Genomic DNA, 20,294 nt, shown 5'->3' on the forward strand with positions numbered 1-20,294 from the left:
AAAGTTAAGGAGCTACTGGAGTGGGTCAGTGAGGGGTCTGCAGCACCTCTCATGAGGAGAAATGTTTAGTCTAGAGAAGAGAAAGCTGAGAGGTGATCTCATCAGTACATATAAATATCTCTAGGGTGGGTGTCAGAAAGATGTTTTTTAATGATGCTCAGCAACAGGACAAGGAGCAATGACCACAAACTAAAATTCGAGATCCATACCAACACACAGAAGGACTTTGTATTGAGGGTGGCAGAGCACTGGAACAGGCTTCCCAGGGGGGTCATAGAGTCTGCTTCTCTGGAGACATGAAAAATCCACCTGGACATGTTCCTGTGTCACTTCCTCTCCCAGGAGGGGAGTTGGGCTTGATGATCTGCAGAGGTCACTTCCAACCTTAACAGTCCTGTGATGCTATGAAGAAACTGGAAATCTTACGATAGCTTTAGGAGCCATAGTATTTGACAGAGGCTGCAGAGAATTAAATAGGAAGAAATGCTTAGTTGACAGACAAAGAGATGGTTTCAGTGACTTTTACTAGAAACTCTTCCCTACAGCTCTGTAAATAGCAGGAAAAACAGAGCTATGAGGACAAAAGGGCTACTAGATTATAGAAGAAAGGCTATAGATACAAAATTTGAGTCTAATATAAAAAAAAGTGGCAGGTAGGGACAATGTAGATGATTACAGTCTTTAAAACCAAAGAGCAAAGATGCAGTAGAGTCTGATGATGATGACAAAAACATACGCTGCATTGACAAAAGGTGGGAACAAACATTGAAGGGGAAAAATTGAGGGAGAATATTCATACAAAAGTAGATCACTGGGCAATAGCAATCAGACAAGAAAGGTTTCTATTAAGAAGGTGAAAAGCAGACATAAAGACTTCTTTCTGTTTTCAAAACCTAGTGACTCCATGAAAAATGCTGACACAACATTTCAGAGACATGTCTCTGAATTAGACTTCAAGGTATGAAAGTACAGTCTCAAAACTAGAATGCTTTTACATATGATCAAAGCAAAGCTGTGAGCGAGCTACTAGCATCCTTGGAATTATGAGCTAGAGTATCAGGGTTCAGTAAGTCAAGACACTGGCCCAAAAACATGAATTCACATAGACTGGTCTAGGCAGGAAGGACGCAAATTGTTCACACTCTCCAGACCCATTATCCATTCTGGTAAACTTTATAGAAGTGAATATATGGGAAACGCACTAAAAGATCCAAGGTACTCCTTCACATCTTTCATACGTGTTCCAGTTACATTATCTGCTTTAAATATTAATATTGGCTGTAACTATGACATACAAAATCCAAGTAAATTATCTTAATTATTAGGCTTTGGAAATATTTAATGAGATAGTCCCATGAACCAATGCTGAAACATTGGCCTCTTTGTACTTAATGAGGCTAGGTGATTTTTCAGGTGTGAGATAGGAAGTGTTGTCTAAGGAAAGAAGGAAAATCTCTTTCATATTTTAAACTAAAGACATAAAGTTATTGAGAAAAAAAAGAAAAAATGGTCATTTATTAACTTTAGAATTGACATATGAACTTCTGTTAGTGCACATGTTCCCATGGACTATGCTGCTGAGGTAAAGAACTTTCATGTATTTTACCTTCAACTGAGTTTCATTACGTGTAAAGACAATTGCCAAAACCCATCCAAAGGGGGAAAGTCTTTCACACCACCATAACAATATTCACTTAGATTTCTGTATTGTTTAATGATCACTCCTGCAATAAAAGCAAAAATAAATAGGTGAAAGACCTACTCTTATTCATCATAGGTCCATTTTAGTCAAGTTCTAGGGAAGAAATTACAATTTGGTGCCTTGTGGAATAACCCCTAGCATCTCAACTAAAGACCTTCTGAAGTGGCATAATCATTTACTTTTATGTGCAGTTGCCCATTCTTGAACTTTTCTTGGGTCTATATATAATTTATGTGTAGCTTTTATAAAGTCAGTTCCTTTAATTTTAAATTCTACTAGTTAATTCCACCTTTCCTCTTAAAGCTTCCCGCATGTGTTGATATTTGTAAAGAAATGTGAACACAAAATTGGGGTAGCATAGTAGAGAATTAGAAAATGAAGATCAGACAACAGCCAATAATACATGTTATGCTAGACTGAAACTTGTGTGAGCCAAACATGCAAAATCAGTCCATTTCCCTAGAAGACCCTTCATTATATTTAGTAGATAAGCAGGTTCTTATTATTATGCTTGTATAGGATTTTCACATTCACTTTCTACATATTACTACTCAAAACTTTATCTAACTAAGGCAAATAATTTTATTCAACAGGCATCTGGAAAATGTATATAGGAATTTTGTCTTAATGAAAAATTGATTATTCTTCCAGAAAAAGGCATCAGGGTGTTGTGGTTGTCTTTTTTTTAACTCTGAGTCTTCGTAGTAAAATCTCTCAAGACAGCTGAAAAAAAGGACTTGAAGTGTCTAATCTATAGATTAATAAAGAACTGCAAATAACCTGCACAAGAAGTAGTAACTCACAGAGGACAAAGAAAATGGTCTACATTTTAACTAATGAATTAGGCTCTCCTGTTCTTTTTACTTTAACTTTTATTTAAATTTGGCTTATAGTATATAGAGTATATAGAGTTATGAAACATTGTACAAATTGTTTGATTTTTTTTAATTTTTCTTCTTTTTTTTTTTGGGGGGGGGGGAGATTGCGTTTTAGGCTAATGTACTGTCATCATCCCCTGGAGAACTACATGTGTCCATTACTACTTCTCTGTAATGTTCAATAATAAGGAGTCATTTATTTTCAAAAGATGACAAGATACACTGCAGAAAGGAATAGATTCTTCTCCAGGTCAAGCTGATTTTACCAACATTTCTTTAGGTTTGTCCACTTCTGTCCAAGGCATTGATGCAGACATTGCGTTTTCAGTCATCAGCAACATTTATTTTCATGAAACTGTAAGATTAATGTTCATAATTCACAGTGCCGCAGTTTAGATACAGATTTTCCAAGGGGCTCACTCAGGTATCACGACACTCAGCATTGCCACACTCAGTTCTAGAGGTGGAATTCATAATCTCAGGTGCAGGGCTAAGCTTCGTTTTATACAGGAGTCAGAGAGAGTTCAGTGCTTATTTTCACAGCCCCCTACATAATGAACTGACAAAGCCCAACAGGAAGCACTGAAAAGAAAGTTTTTCCTTGCACTCCACAAGACTCCTAGACTGGTGGCTCAGGCAAAGACCCACATCATTCCATTGTCCCACATAAACCCATGGCATTTCTTTTTGCACAGATGACTGACCCAGGTCATCCTCATCAGCTCAGTCCACCCTGAAGCTGGCAACATATATTCAGTTCCCTCCGCAGCCAGAAGTGGTTTGAACCATACACCTTCTCTTGTTATAAGTTCTTTATTCACACTCAGTTATAGCTTACTGAGACAGTGAAATTTCTATCCTTCTGGAATCCATCTTCTCCTTTCTAAAGCTAGAGTAATCACCTGGAGTGAAATTTGAAAAGACTGACCAAAATTAGAAAGATATTACAAAAAGCAGATCCTCCTAACTTCCAGTAAAACATCAAGTACTAAGATGTAGTTCCAACATTCATTACTTTCTTCTTTCTTACACTGTGAGAAATGGAGCATAATTAAAGTCTCTATATTCATATGTCTTGTATACAAATATTTTTGGGTTTGACTATATATTCTTCTGATTAGAATTCCTTTTTAGGGCTGTTTTTTGGTTTTTTGGGGTTTTTTTTAGTGCTTGCAATATGACTTTTCTGACATCCTGCAAGCTTATCTTAAGTAGCTAACTCCTAGTCAAATAATATTCTGCTCTGAAAGTCTTTGATATGCTAATAGAGCAATATAATTTCAGACTTGACTTCAGATTAATATACAGTAATTGCTCACAAACAGGTGAGACTCTTTCAGTTTTAGTGCCCCTGTTTACAGATCAAAGACATGGCTTAGCCCTCACATCAAAGATATGATTTAACCTTTCGAGTTTCATCACAGGGGAAAAAGCCTGAGTTACAATTACAATAGTTTTTAATTTTCAGTGAATAAAAGCATGATCAACTAGTCAAAGACAGCAACTCTGTCAATGAGAAGCAGCAACAAGCATAAAACCTGACTTACAATTATGAAGATTCAGGCTGGATTCTTAGTAGACCTTGCATAAGCTCCACCATGGGTGGTAGATAAATTCTCTGACTTATATCATAAAGAATACTCCAGTAAATAATCCTGATATAAAGAATACCTACTTCAGAAGAAAAAACTTTCTATTACAATTCTGTTAGAGCCCCATCTAGCATGTATTGTTTTAGAGTATGTCCTTCAACCATTTTATGCACATACATTATTATGTTAAAGAGCATTTTCATAGGAATAAGCAGGGATTACTCTTGTGAGTAATAGTGCACAACGTATAAAAGAAAGACCAGAGATTAATTCCTCTTTGATAAGAGGAACTAAGTTAATAAAACATTCAAGAACATGTATTATGCTCTGTATTTATATTAACCAGTCTTCAGTAAGGAGTAAATTGTGTTGAGAAATAATTCTCACTGCTTCTCAATCAATGCTTCACTTTAAGTTTGTGGAATCTATATTCATATTACACATAGTTATACAGGAAAACCATATCATTTCTATTGTTCAGTCAGGTCTCAAAGGCTGAGACCAATAAATTATCAGTAAAATTATTAATTTGAAGAAGTCTTTAAATACATTTGAATAAACATCATTCCAGATAAAAACCTATTACTTCAATCATGAACAAATATTGTCACAATGAATTTACTCCTCCCTTATAAGTCTCTAGCTTTCAAACTGGAGTATTTTATTCTATCTTTTGTGCCCTGTTCTTTATATCCACATATGACAGTGATATGTGAGTTTTGCAGATTATTTCTGCACAGCATAAGTGCAAAGTACACAAAGAATACACAAAGCATCATTAGCCTCTTCCTCCATCAGTCAGCAATATCAGCAATACCAGTCAGCAAAATTGTAAGAGTATAACTGAGCAGGGATTTCTTTGCTTGTGATCTCCATTTTGAGGCACGTAATTCAACCTACCAAATATCACAACTGATCTATGCCAATAAACCTTTCTAATGGAGATGGGAGCTTAGTGGCAAAATTTCTTCAACAGCAGTGCTATCTCTCATCACTTACTGGCTGATGACACCAGCTTCTTTCATTTACTTTTCACATATTTACCATTTTCCTCTCTCACTTTCATCCGTATCATTCCAACAATTTAATCCTGATGCCTTCAGACTCCTTCCAGACGATGACTTTTAACTCCTTTAAGAGTTCAAGACCAGGTTGGGTGTGGCTATGATCCACTGGTCTAGTGGAATGTGTCCCAGTCCATGGAAGTGGGGGGGAACTAGATGATCTTTAAGGTCCCTTCCAATCTGAACCACTCTGTGATTCTATGACTGCAGTGCTTTGCATATGCTGACCCATCTCTGTATGCTCCTCTGTTTTCTCCTGCCTGACACTCAGCCAGGTGTAGTGAAGTTGTTTGATCTCCTATTTATCAACTTAACATACTGAGGTCCAGATCAATGACTAAGGCCCTGATACAGTAACAAACTAAATGCAATGCATTTCAGTAACAGTTGTAACATTTGGAGCAATTAGAGAGGTCTGCTTCATTTTCAAAGCTAAAGGACAAAATTCTACTTCCACCACAGTTAGTACCTCTGGATATCATATGGAAGGGCTCTTTGCTTTATCCAAGGCAGCCTCTTTTCTTGCTTTGGGAATATTTTACAAGTAATATGAGCATTTTTTCACAGTTGCATTGCTTAGCAAAAAGATATCTTTTGTTGGCAAGGAAACAGCCTGCAAATCTTTCTTTTCCAGGACAAATATTTCTTTTTTATTATTACTTTGCCCTAGAAATATATAGTAAATAACATGTCCAAGTCATCTTGGCAAGGCATCATTTTTGGCTTTGTCATTCATCAAGGAACTAGAAAACCAGTACATCCTTCCATACAACTGTGTCAAAGATATTGGCATTACTATAGCAGATACCAGCCACTATTTGTTGTTTTGACACTCGGAGTAATAACATTGGTTGCAATGAACTCAGTTTGTATGGCCATATTATCCTCTGTATGCACTCTACTCGGAAGCTTTGTGCAATAATATTTGTCATATTCCCCATTTCTGGCTGCAGTTAGTATCCATGAACAAGAAAAACACTGCAACTTAAACTCAGCAAGCCAGAAAAGACACCAACATTACTCAGGTTTCTATTTCTAGGTAGAAGAATACCCCTTACTCCTTAAAAACCAACTAGATGAAACTCCATCTGCTTTAAAAAAAAAAAAAATCTCTCAGTCTCTCAGTGGGATTCGATGGGATTTTCAGGTCTTGTGACACAGATCTGATGTCCAGAACCTCAAGGTTCAAAATGGCACCTTCCTGGTACCTATGGGAATTTTTCTGCATAATCTGCATAAAACTATTTGTAAGGTCCAGATTGAAGTTTTTCTCTGCATTCCAGGACAAGCTTTTAAATAACAATTTGAAGTCCTTTTCTAACATCAGTGTTTACCCTGCACTGCCAAAGCATTTACCAAATCATTGAAGACTGAAGTAGAACTGAAAACACTGATAAATTCAGACAACACAATGCAGACAACCTTTATTAGGTCAAGATTCTTTACCAAAATGTCAGTAGGAATTAAACACCAAAAAACTCAGGAGCTGGAGCAAAACTTTTTGTGTAAGGCCCAACTGAATTTCTGGTCACACATGTCTGTACTATAGCAAGCCCTTTGAAGTAGCTCTATATTTTTTCGCATGCTTTCCAGGAGAGGACAGTGATTATTTCCTTATGTGTTCTCAGATCAGCAATTTGCTGAATTTACAAATTTGCAATTTGCCTGAGCTGAAACTCTGTGAGACATTCACACCACCTCTATGTGTTATGCAGCTCCCATGCAAGCCCTGGCAAATGCCATCCAAAATAAAAATAAAATTAGGAAAAGTTGAATTTCATTCTCGTCTATTTTAGCTCTCCTGCTTCCAAAGACAAATACAATCACATAGACTGGAAATAACTCTTCAGTTGTACCAACTTTTTAGGCAAGAAAAAAATAATTATTTGTCAATGGGCATAAAATATGGGCAAAACTTCTTTCCATAAAGTAGAAAATCTCATAAAAGAAATGCCAAATGCTCCTCGAGGACCAGCTGTAGGATGATTTCTTGGCAGTAAGGGGATTAGAGACATGACACATAGATTAGTTGGAATAAGAAATTATTCACTGTCTTAGAAGAAACAATGAAATTAAATACGAGCTTTACTCATTTTGCCATGCTCCCTTGGTCCAGTTTTGTTTAATGCAATACACTCATTTTTAGTGCTTATTTTCTTGTCCAGTTGAACTGAAATGGGGACTCTATCAAGAACATGCTAATAAAGCTGTCTTCTAACTAATGCACACTTATAAAAGGTAATCAAATTTGACAGATTTAACAATTTAGCAGATGATCATAAAAATAACCAGATTTTCTGCATAAGCCTCTTAAGTTATTAACCACCAAAGTTTCATACCCTAATGAGACTTCAGAAGAAGAATATTCATGGTCATTTGAAAGCAACACATACAATAAAATTCATTTCCAAAACTTTTACAGTTTATTTATTTATTGAATTATTCTACAACACGAGATAACAATTAAAAAAAAAAAAAAGTTCAAGTCCCTATCAGACTGGCAAGAAAAATCTCATCAAAGACACAGCAATACAGGGGGTGTGTGAAGCCTAGTTTATAGTTTTAGCTTACAGTGTCTGTCATTTTTGTTTGTCACACAGAGTTTGCATAAAATGCAAAATCCATCAATGTAAAGAACCATTCACAGTGGGAAAAGGTATTATCATCCCATCAAGTGTGAAAACTGTCCCCACCATAACACTTGATAGCCCCAATGAGCCATCAAGGAGACTGCAATTTTTGGAAGGATCCAAACCTAAATCAATTGCTCAGTGATTAATACCACTTAACCTATATACTTCTCTCCCAGCTGAATGTGAAGCAGCTTATCTTCCTATGCCTGTTTTTTGGCCAACTCCACACGGAGATATACACCATGGAGTCGAAACAACTCTGTTCACTCCTAATCTCTCTCTATCAATTTTTGTGCAGGCTTGTAGCCCTAAGAAAAATAGATGAAACTTTCCTGTGAGTTACACAGTGCTATATATGTACTATATAAACACTTTGACCACAGCAAATGCAAGGTCATTTGACTTAACACAAGAGGCTTAATTAAACTTTAAATTGGAAGAATACAGGATGCATGCAGATATCTATATTGCTGTCACATATGGACTTCCATGAGACTTATCACTTATTCCATGAAATGCAAAAGACTGGATTATATCCTAAACCTCATGTGAAGGCAGTGAAAATAGAGATGAAAAACACTGTTCTGCTTCTTTCCATATATGAGTCCAACACATTGCTAATAAAATTGAAAAAAAAATACAGCAATAGAAAGAACCAGATCATTTCCTTCTGTGCTTCCAGTTTCTTGTGCAACCTTCAATAATTTCTGCCTCCCTCAGTTTCTCCTCAATTTCACCTCTGTTTTTGTCTGTAAAGATAGCATTAAATTATTTTCCTCGCAGAAGACTTTATAGCAGATACTAACGATTATATAAAAAGTGGAAGAAACCCAATTACTGTTAGCAGAGCCATTTTCACTTTTGGCCCCCTCTCTCTTCACTGCTTCTGTCACTCTTTTCTGTTTTCCTCAGTAAAATGAAACTACGCAGCACAGGGAGAAATCTTCCTTCAACAGTTGCCTCTCGTGATTTTGCAGTGTTACATTTCTTTCTGCACTTGCACAGAGTCTTTCTGAAGAATCAAGTCCAGGCTTTTTCTCCTAGACAATATAACCTCATAGTGAATTTTTATAATGTTTTTGTATGATGTTTCAGCCTGGGAGAGAGTTAATTTTCTCCAGAATAGCTGATATGCAGTTTGGATTTTTTCTAGAAACAGTGTTGATACATACAGGGATGGTTTTGCTATTGCTTAGTAGTGCTCACACTGAACACAGAGCCAAGGCCTTTTCTGCTCCTCACCCAGCCAGTGAGGGGACTGGGTGTGCACCAGGATTTGGGAGGGGACACAGCCAGGACAGCTGACCCCAACTAACCCAAGAAATATTCCAGACCATACAGCATCATGCTCAGCATACAAAACTGGGAAGAGAAGAAGAAAGGGGGAGAGGGAAGATATTCAGGAAAATAGTGTTTGTCATTCCAAGTCACCATTGTATGTGATGGAGCCCTGATTTTCTGGGGATGGCTGAAGAGTTTTCTGCCCATGGGAAGTGGTGAATAATTTCTTGGTGTGCTCTGTTTGTATGCACGGCTTTTCTTCCTCTATAAAGCCACCTTTATCTCAATCCAAAAAGTTTTCTCACTTTTACTCTTCCAGTTCTGTCCCCTGTCCCACCAGGGGGAAGTGAGGGAGCAGCTGGAGGGGGATTACTTGCCAACTGCATTTAAACAAAGACGCTTGGTTTTGTGAGAAATGTGGGCTTGAAAAGACCTGCCATTGGGTTGATTGAATTGTCTGGAAGACAGTTAAAATGTGTCATGAGCAGATTAGGCCAAGCAGTGTCAATGACAGAGCAAGAGCAAGAGATCTAGCATCAGAAAAATTGCAAGGTTTACCTGGAAGGAGAAGTAGAACATTCAACACATTCATTCAATTTGCATTTTAGGCACCAAACGTTTTTCTCCAACACAGCTGAGCAGTGTTCATCATACATTTATGGTTAAACTATGCTGGGGCATACACATATTTTTCATGCTGCATGCTCTAACTGACTTACAATACCCTGAAGTATCAGAGTATAACCAGGTTTATAATATTGAAACTAACCACAAGATGGAAAACTAGATAGGCCAGCAAAAGAAAAACTTGTGGATCAGTGCTGGAATAGGTTCCGTCCTTACAAAGGTTACCAGTTTCAGAGAACACAGCCTTAGAGCATCCCATGGGCAGGATGTAATAAGAAATGTTACAGTAGTAAGGAAGGCCATATTCATGCCACAACACACTAATAGCTCTGACAAATGCCCCTGAGCCTACAGAGTTCACTCAAAACCTTAATGCTAAGCAGAAAGCAGACACAACAGGGAGTATTCTTACTGTGTCATGTCAGGTTCCTAGAGTTGTCAGGGAAGGTTATACTCCCTATAAAGTGCTCTGAATCATGCAATGAAGGACAGTACTGCTGGCTTAAGAGGGATCATGGAGTAACTTTTTGGGCATTTTGCTAGAATGACAATGTGTATTGGAAATCAGTATGCATGAAATGGATGCCAAGACAGCTGCAGGCATTTCACTTTTATTCATAATGCAGAGGTACTGAAGCAAAATGTCTGTGAAGATCCACCAGCCAGCAACAGAAACCAAGACAACTGTGGGACTATACACACTATCATAGAACAGGGAGACAATGATAGAACCATCTGCAGAGCTTAGGGATTGCTGGTATCTTCTCCCAGACACTTCGTTTCCCAAAGCCAACTCCAACGCATGGAGGAAAAAGTAAGTTTTGAGTCCTCAGGTTTGCTCCAGAAGGAGGCAAGACTGCTGAGATGGCTAGTTGTGCAGTCCACTATCACAGACTGGTGCCAAAAAATAATAAACAACAGAGAAAGATTACTTACAGTCACTATGAACACACACTGGAAGTCTGCATGTGAATCATTTATGAATCACTTTTGAAAATGTGGGAAATCAAGAGGGCAGACTCATAAGTACAAGGTAGCTGTAACAGGAAAAGTAACATTTCCAGATGCAGAAGCATTGTTAATTCAGATGCTCCTCTCCTGTTTTAGTTTTACTGCTACACATGTGGTGATAATATTAAATTGGCATCAAAGCTGGAAGATGGTTCTTTCGGTCCATAATCACGTGCTTCTTATCATTATATAGTGATCTTCCCTGAATAAAAAGGATTTTATTCTTTGTTGTAATTATAAAAATAATTTGAAAGGTACTACTCATCTTGCTTTAATCACACACCATTTTTGGTTCTTTGTTTTTCTCAGGACTCAAATTACATATTAGCAAAAGCAGAAAAGTGATATTATCAGGACAGAGTTGATAGAGACTAGAGTCCTTTCTTAGAAATTTTTTCTTTTGCAAAGATTAAAGACAGCAGAGTTGTTTTCCCTTCCTGCTCTTATCTTGTGATAAAATTCAAGACTAGGTTTTGTGATGGCTGTTTGGGTTTGAATGAGTTTTTTGTTTGTTTGGATTTTTTGGGTGGGATTTAATGGCTTTTGTTTTGGTTGGTTGGATTTGATGCTGTATTATGAACTTGAAGGATTTCATTGGTTATGGTATAAATTCATAATAAGCTGGATACTTAACATTTTAAATGGATATGGCAGACCAAGGATAGGAGAATAGTTACCACAGAGTTGAAAGGTGTTGTTCAAAGTGAGGTATAAGATTAGTGTTAGACCTAGAAACAGAACTCAGATTCAGACCTCCTTGGAGAGGACCATGGGATGACAGAGCCTATAACCTCTTCTTCCCTGTCTCCTTTAGAATTGTTGGGCTTAATATAACACAGCAGCTTTCCAGCTACCCCTCAGTCCAAATTCAAACCAAGGTCTCTAACCCCCCAAATCAGTCTCCCACTACACATTATTCCTAATGTCTCAGCCCACGTCAGTGTGGTCAGCATGTGATTAAATTATGTGGAAATAAGATAAATCACAGAATTGCAAATCTGTAAACCAGTTAGGTTTACAGTCTAAATATTGATTGCTTCATTTCCGTAATGCTTTGCCTGCATGGGAGTGTCATGAATATGTTATGGATGATACTTGGGTCAGAGTGTTGTATTAAAGCATTTGGACTGCACTTTGATCCTATCTTGAGAAAACTCCACAGCAGTGACACTGCTGCACACATATCCTAAATAGCAGCACTGAGATGTGCTTGAAATTAAGAGTGACAGAATAATTTACTAGCACTGTGGGATGTGATTAACTGTAATGAGATGACACTGACCAAAATGAAATTCTAAATTGACTGATTTCCTAGTAACAACAAGACTATTGGGATGCAGGACTAACACACTGTGTGAAATGCTTTATTTTTTCAGTCATTTATCTCAATGAAATCATCTCAATGAAAGTTGGGGTTGGACCAGAGATTGCAAAAGGAGAGTTTGCTGGTATGCACAGGAGAGAGACTAAATATCTCAATATATTGTTTAATAAATAGCCAGCATGTGTTTAAAAATATGGTACCTTCTTATTACCCAGGCATAGAATTTACAAAGTGCAGTGGCACCAGCCAGTGTAAAGAGATTATTAAGAGGTAAATGAGAAAAATGAACAAATGCAAAAATAGCTCCCATAGAGAGAACCCAAGCATTGCAACCAAGTCTTACTTTAAAAAATGGACCTTCAATAGCAAGAAATATGAGGTAAACAGAGTGAATGGTTGTTACCATCTACCAAAATGGAAAAATTCCTAGAAGAGTGATGAGGTGTGTCCAGTGGCTCATACGGATGGCAATATGAGACTTCAAAGAGATAAACTGTGGGTCTTTTCTGAACCAGAACTCAATGCAAATGAAGGAAATTCAATCTCCAGCATGCACATACAAATTTAGAAACATTCGAGATATTCTATTAATTGACAGGATGGGCTGTGGGATGTCTGACCCTACATGACTGGAGAGACTGCAGAGAGGAAGATTTCGTCCTGTGGAAATGCATCTTAATGGTAAGGACAGCAAAACTGTCTGGGAAAAAGCTCCCAGCAATGACGGTCATTGGTTCAGAACAAATACGGTCAAACAAAAGGTGAAAGACAAAGTAAAAAGCAAAAGCAGATTGACCAAGAGAATCAATGCCCAGTCTAAGTATAGGGGGAAGAAATACAAAGGCAGAAAGAAAGTTTCCACAAAAGGCCAGCCATGGAAGGAAATGGGCAAAGCAAGAAGAGTATGTTGCAGTTCAAAATGAAAACTTCCGGAGAAAGAGAAGGATAGTCAGTGTGTGATGGAGAGATTCCTACAGTAGAGATGGATGAAGAGACTGACTCACAAAAGATATTAGAACTGAGAGCAGCATCATAGATGGACATGCAGAAATATTTGTTAAGAGAAATCTGACTCAATGTTAATAACCTGCTGAAAAGCTTTCTAAGAAAATAGAAAAATGATTTTTTCTGCCCTTTTATCTTTTAAAGGATGATGGAGAAATGAAAGTTTATTCTGAGTATCTGAAGGGCAACAATTGAAATATTCCTATTCATCTATTCATCTTCTTTTCACACAAAGAAGTGGATCTTTCTGATTTTTAATCTTAATGATCATTAAGGATTGTAGTATCTGGGTTAAAACTGCTAGACCAAAAGCTTTTTTTCTGGAAAACTAGAGAATAAATGGAAGAACAAGTTTGATACAGAAGGATAACCTATGAAGAGGTATTTCTGTTTTGCAAAGATGCATAAAAATAGTTAAAAGTAAAAGAATCTGATCCCAGAATTTGATGTGCTTTCCTTAAATCGAAAAATATTTAGAGGGAAATCTGAAGCATCACTTGCTACACTTCCTATTTGTTAAACTGGAAAAGCAAACCCTTTTACTGTCAAGGAATAAGTGCAAAAAGGGAGAAAGAACAAAGAATGATGAAAGCATTTATTGATGCAACCAGTTCAGCTTAAACTGAAACTGTCAGTACTCTGTGTTAATTGAATCCTTAAAAGTGATTTGTTTTTAAAGACAATATTAATTAGAGAACCTCCATGAGAGAAGACACTGAAAGTTGTATGTCAAGTGACAGTTTTTTACTGTACAGCTGATTCTCAGACCTCAACGACACAATGAACCCAAGACAAAACATTCTCAAAACAAAACTTGCTCCCTGGATCTTATTCAAAAAAAGGAATGCAATTTCTCAAATTACATATACAATACTGGAGGAGTGGGAAGACAAGAAAGGTAGAGAAAGGAAATGCCATGTAATTTCACCAAGCCCTTCAGCCTGGCTTTCCAGCTACTACAAGTAACCTATTTCTGTAGGGTCCTACTCTCTGTGTGACTTCCAGTTACAGCTCCTTCTCCTGTTTTCCTTTTAGCCTTTTCCTTTATTACCTAATTTTATGTGATTTGTGATCAGTTGTCATCTGTAACGTTTGTAAATGTAAGATTATTTCCACAAAGGGACGACTGCTTCATAGTTTTTCCCAAACCGACATTTTTGGCTCCCAGTGATGGTTTCTTATATGAGTAGACAAAATCTTACAAGTGTGAGCTTTGTGTATTTGCTTATATATGATCACAGAATTGTAGAAAAGTTTGGTTTGGAATAGACCTTAAAAATCATCAAGTTTTACTTTCCCTGAAATGGGCAGGGATACCTTCCCTTAGATCAAGTTACTTAGATCCCCATCCAATCTGGCCTTGAACACTTCCAGGGATATAGATATATATCTGACATCTTGAGCTGCGTAGGTGGTGAAGGTGAGATTTTGTACTGTGTCTGTCCTTCATGAGTACTGTATGAACCTCTTTGGTATTTTGGTTTGTCTACTACCGGGAGCGTATCTTTTCTACAAAACATTTTGGAAATTGCTTTTGAGTCGTGAAATCATATTTGTCTTGAAAATTCCACAAGCACATAACACAAAAGTTCATATTCACCTGTGATTTTTTTTATATTATGGCTGTTTTTTATGACCCATTTTAATATTCTTTTTCCTTAGTTTTTTTTCTTTTTTTGGTGCTGAGGAAAGGGTGTGCTGTAGTACTATTGATACTTGCCATCAGCAGAGTCTTTCTTGTCATTCTCAAGAATGTCCTTGTGGTGATAAAATTACTTTCATCCTTTGAAACTCCTGTACCACTGAATTTTAGTCCATAGGAGGAAACACCATCCACCCTTAGTTTGGTGCCTCCAACAAAAAATTATGAAAATGTGATCACCCAGATTCAATTCAGACACAGTCTTCTGATGCCTAGGCATGTTTCAATTTATTTTTATTTAGAAGGTCATTCTTTCCACATCAGTGATTCAACATACGTTAACAATTCAACAACTCCTGATTCTCCTTTCCATCTCTGGAAAGCCATTAATTTAAATAGTTTTTGAATTAGCATGAGAAGACAGCTTAACGTGATGAAAATTTTATACTCCTGCTCCTCCTGAAAACACAGAGCTAGATCTAGATCTTTGGATCTAGATCCTCCAAGATATTTATTCATTATTCTTACTGAGCATAATTTGAAGTTTTAGCTTAACCAACTCTTAAAACTTTCAGTGTTTCTTTCAGGGGAATGGAGATGCCTAAATGGGATACAGGTACCTAAGAGTCCTCTGAGCACCTAGAGTTTAAACTCTGTTTCTAACTTACCCATCTGTAAGATGGGTATAGTATTGCAGCATTATGATATGTTATGCTACAAAATGTTTTGGAGACACCCAGGTATAGCATTCAATGAATAAATGTCAGTGAAACTCACTGACATTTAAATAGAGAGTACTTAAATAGGCTTCAGCTAACTTAAGTGAACCTGGGAACAGCTTTCATCTCCTATGAATGGACTTTGAGTTTGTACCCCTACAAAAGCCCAACATTTTTTTATTGCCGCTAACCTACAATTTGCTAATCAAGGGATGTATGTTAACCATCACCTCATCTGTACTTTTCGGGCTACTTTCTTTATATGAAAAGGGCTCTTCCCTGGAACCAAAACAGGTGTTATAAATTTTCAAAAGATATTTTTTACTCTGAGATTTCAGAAGAATTTTCTGTAACAGAAAGATAAACAATGAAATCTCACAGGTGAGAGAAGAAAAAAAAAAAAAAAAAAAAGAGAGAGAGAGAGAGAGAATACCTCAGCTGGAGATGGATCAGACCTGAAGCCTTTTTCTGAGATTTTCTGTTTCAATATTTTTTCCACAAATCTCAGAAAATGTGCACTGTATATTTTAAGATAAGATTTAATCAAGACATAATTAAACCTTCAAGAAGAAGTCTACAATGATTTGACTAGCAGACCTTAAACATGATGAAGAAGATGGGCGTCACTGAAATACATTTTCAATGTATGGCATTGGTCACAATCGTGTTCCAGCATCCACTTTTATTTGCATATGTATTTACTGTGTTCTATTTTTCATAGTGTTTCATAGGTCTAATTTCACACTTGCTTCCATCAGCTTTGTGCCCTACTTATAATTTGAAGTTCCAGTAAGCTGTGTTTTCTACTTCCTTCCTTGGGTACCAATAAAACCTCCATCTGCGTTAAGAAATTAATATTGATGTGCAGATTGAGTATAAAAATATACCTAGACCAGCTTCAAACAACTCCTGATGATTTCATTAAATCTTTTTAATAGCCACTGTCAGTGGGAACTCTGTGTTCTCAGAGAAAATGACTTGCCCTCTTTCTTCAGAATCAGTATTTGATTTTTAAAACAAAACAGCCCCAAGCTAAAAGAATAGACAATTATTTTGCCCACAGCCGAATTAAGATTTGTCAACTAAGATCCTTTATGGGACATGCAGTGGATGTAGAGTGTTTTACTTGGAAACAAGAAATTACACTTTATAGTTTAGTTTGACTGATTGCCCTATTACAAAATGCTGGTATATTAGCTGGTTTAGTTATTTCTTTAACAGTTTTATTTCAGAGTAGGAAAAGGATTATGCTGGTCCAAGGACTTTTATGGCTCTTCTTTCTTTAGCTTCTTAGGTATACTAACTGAAATGTGATTACAGCAATCAAACATTACAGTAGTTGGGCCAGCATAATGTGGAAAATTCTCATGATTTATTCAGGGTACTTCCCACAATCTGTGAATTTAATCAGGACATAAATTCAGATTGCTTCCTCTACATTTCAAATTTGGAAATACATGTAATAGATTCCAGTAGAGAACAAAATATGTCAGACTGTAGAACAGGTAGCAAATTCATAAAGCTCCCTCAAAAGGTTTCAGGGCGATAAAAAACCATTGTTTTCCTCACTAGTTCTGGGGAAAATCTCTCTCAGCTAGGACTGTATACATATGTTATCATGAGATGAAATAGGGTGTGGATTTATTATGTACACCAGTTGCTCTGTGAGTAGCAATTTCCTGCAAGCACAATTTTATCCTGCAATAAGCTGTCATCGCTTGCCCTGCAGAGAAAGTGAGAGCCAGTTCAGAATCATTGTCCTGGAGTAAATCCCCTGGCTTTCTCCACTGCATCTTTTTTGCGTTGCCATACAATTCGAATCAAGAAGCAATTTTTAATTTTTTTTTTTACTTCTTTCCACTGATTTTATTTCAGACAATGTCTTGCACTTCAATAAAACTAGTTTGGTAAACATCTCTCTTTCTTTTAACTGACTGAACAGAGACATAACCCCAAACACCTGTTTAAGGTCCTGTTAAATGATGAGATGCTTAAAGTGTGGTTCATTACAACTAATTTTATTTATTTAAGATAGGCATTTTGTTTAAACAAGTCATGTTTAAACTGTTTAAACAATTGTGTTGTATCATCAATAGACACACAAGATCCCATGACAGATCATACCAAAAGTCCATCTATCTTAGCATCTCAGCTTTTAGAATCAGAGCGTAACATCTCTGCTTACTGCAGAGCAGCATAAATAGAAAGGACTCGCAGCAACATTTTCCAAAAAAATTCTCACCCCTTCCAACCTATTCTAGCTCAGACACTTATATCTCTGTTTTTATACCCTGCACAGGGTTTTCTTCCAGGAATCTGTCTATTAAGTCCTTGATCCCAAGTCATCTTTTAGCATCCTAAATGTAACGCAACCACCTCTTGTGTAGAATCAAAACCCCAATATCACAGAGGCCAAAGATTCAATAAGGCATTTCTTTTCCACCTATGAAGAAAAGCTTTTCTATTCAGTGAAAGACACCCTGTGCGTCCATCCAAAGTTTCACACTTCTACCAGCAGAAGACACTGTTCCTTCATTCAACATCTGCTTTGTCCTTTTCTGAATTCTTTGCAGCTCTTTCATATACATTTTCAAATGGAAGCAAAACTATGAACAAGATAGAGAGGAACAGTGGATTCAGACAGTGAATAACCAAACTCTCTGTCTGGCAAGACATTATCTCAGTTATTGTGTTTCCAAAGCACATGATACAATCAGGCTCTGATCTACCTTTTGACCACACAGTATCATAATAAAAGTAATAATAATAAGATGTAATAGGGTTCTGATGTAACACATCTCAAAAAGGGTTCTCAGAAACTGAAATTAGATTTTCATGTATGTATAGATACATAGACATGCATTAGATAACTATATTTTGAAAGGAACCTGCATTTTTATTAGCATATGTTACAAATGGTTGGGCCATGTTTGTAAACATATCTTTAATCCATTTCAAAGGATTGTTTTAAAGGCTTTCTACTGGTGAAAGGATTATTTTTGTTTTCTATTCCCAAGTATGCAAGTAGCTAGTGACTCTCTGTCAGGATTGCAAAGGAAATTTTCAGTTACTTGTCCAGTACAGGACCTGGTTATTTCCTAGGGCTCTCTATGGAAGTACAAAGTATAACACAAAACACAACTATCAATATATTATTGATAATTTATAGATTCCAAGGGTAAGACTGAAGAGTTTTCAGGTTAAACACAATAAATCGGCATTGTGTATGGGCATGAGTGCCTCTGGTTTCTCTTAGATGCGTATCTGTAAGGTTTGCTCATGAATTTAGGGGGTGATAAGAAGCAGAGAATTGACACACAAGACCATCCAGCTCATTCATGAGCATTCAACAATCCTCTCTAATGAAAGCAAAATGCTTAATTTGATCAGAAATTTTTGCATTATTAGGATATGACAATCTGAAACATATGAACCAAGAAATATGTCTGCTATAATAAAACTCTAAATGACATATCAGAATAGAGAAAAAATTTGCATTGAAATCATGATAGATTTTGGCCAAGAATGTCTGCATCATTTATGAGGGCTGGACAAGAGAAGTTTTAAACCATATTTTCTGTATTTTAGCAAGAAAAAACACACTGCTTTTGAAACACTGAAGAGTAAATTACGTAAACAGAAAAACCAAAAACTATGCCATTAAGACGTAGCATACAATTATGGAAAATTTGAAAATTGTCCCTCTTTCAGTTCTGACAGTCACAACTATGGATACTCCACAAGAACATTGTACAGACACACAAATTGTACACATACATCCCTCCACAACAGACTGCTTTTTTTCAACTTCAATTGATTGCTCAAGGAACTTATGTTCTATGCAATTTGTGTGTCATTCTTCAGCAGCAATAGCATTGTTGAAAAGTTGCAAGGGTTAATTTCAGTAGAACTAATACCTGGAGAGGATATTTATCGTGGAGTTGCTAGTGTTTTATTGTCTAGTGATACTGAAAAAAACTTATCACTTAGGCAGCCAAGAGAGCTCTTTCATTGCCTTAGGGGGGAAAAAATCATCCCATATTTCATAACAAATATCATAAGTGTTCCACATTTTATCACTGCATTATACATCAGGGAACATTCTGCTCTAAGCTATCACATCTGTCTCCCATGTTGGCTGTCCTTACACAGCAGGATGAATTCATCTGCAGGAGCATGCTCCCTCCACACTGAGATTTTCAAGTCTTACTTCAGGAACCTGATGCAACCCCATGTGATGGATTTTTACAAGATCATGTGACAACTTTGAAAAAGGAGAGGGAGCTAAAATGTTCCTCTGGATGGGAGTAAACACTGAAGTGTTCGTGTCCAAACAATAACATCAATTCACAATAAAATCTTTTCCCGGACTTCAAAGTTCTATTGTGAAAGACCAATTTAAAAAAATGCTTTTGGTCAACTGTGTGATGCTAATTCTACAGTTACAGACCAACATGCATTTTATGAGGTTCATGAATTCTTGGGAAGTTATGTATTTATTAGCAAGCTGAAGAGAATGTCATATATTTTCCCATCATGGCCATGCTCTCTTTCCAACAGAATAATATAATTTTTTCTAAGATTTTTCTCAGAATCAGAATTCAAGTATGCAAACTTATTTTATTTATTAAATGAATTAATTTCAAAGATTGGTAAAAAATTATTTTCTAGATAAAGTGGAAAGATAATGTAGTACTTCAGTGTTAATAATGGATGACAAAAAATTTCTTTCTCAAAAATTAGAAAGAACTGATTTACAAGAAAGTGTGGAACCACCAACTAGAACTGTTCTCTTTAAAACTGACCTGAATAAAGA

This window comes from Chamaea fasciata, unplaced genomic scaffold (assembly GCF_029207755.1).
Source record: "Chamaea fasciata isolate MVZ Bird 193981 ecotype frontalis unplaced genomic scaffold, bChaFas1.0.hap1 SCAF_2, whole genome shotgun sequence".
Classification (NCBI taxonomy): domain Eukaryota; kingdom Metazoa; phylum Chordata; class Aves; order Passeriformes; family Sylviidae; genus Chamaea; species Chamaea fasciata.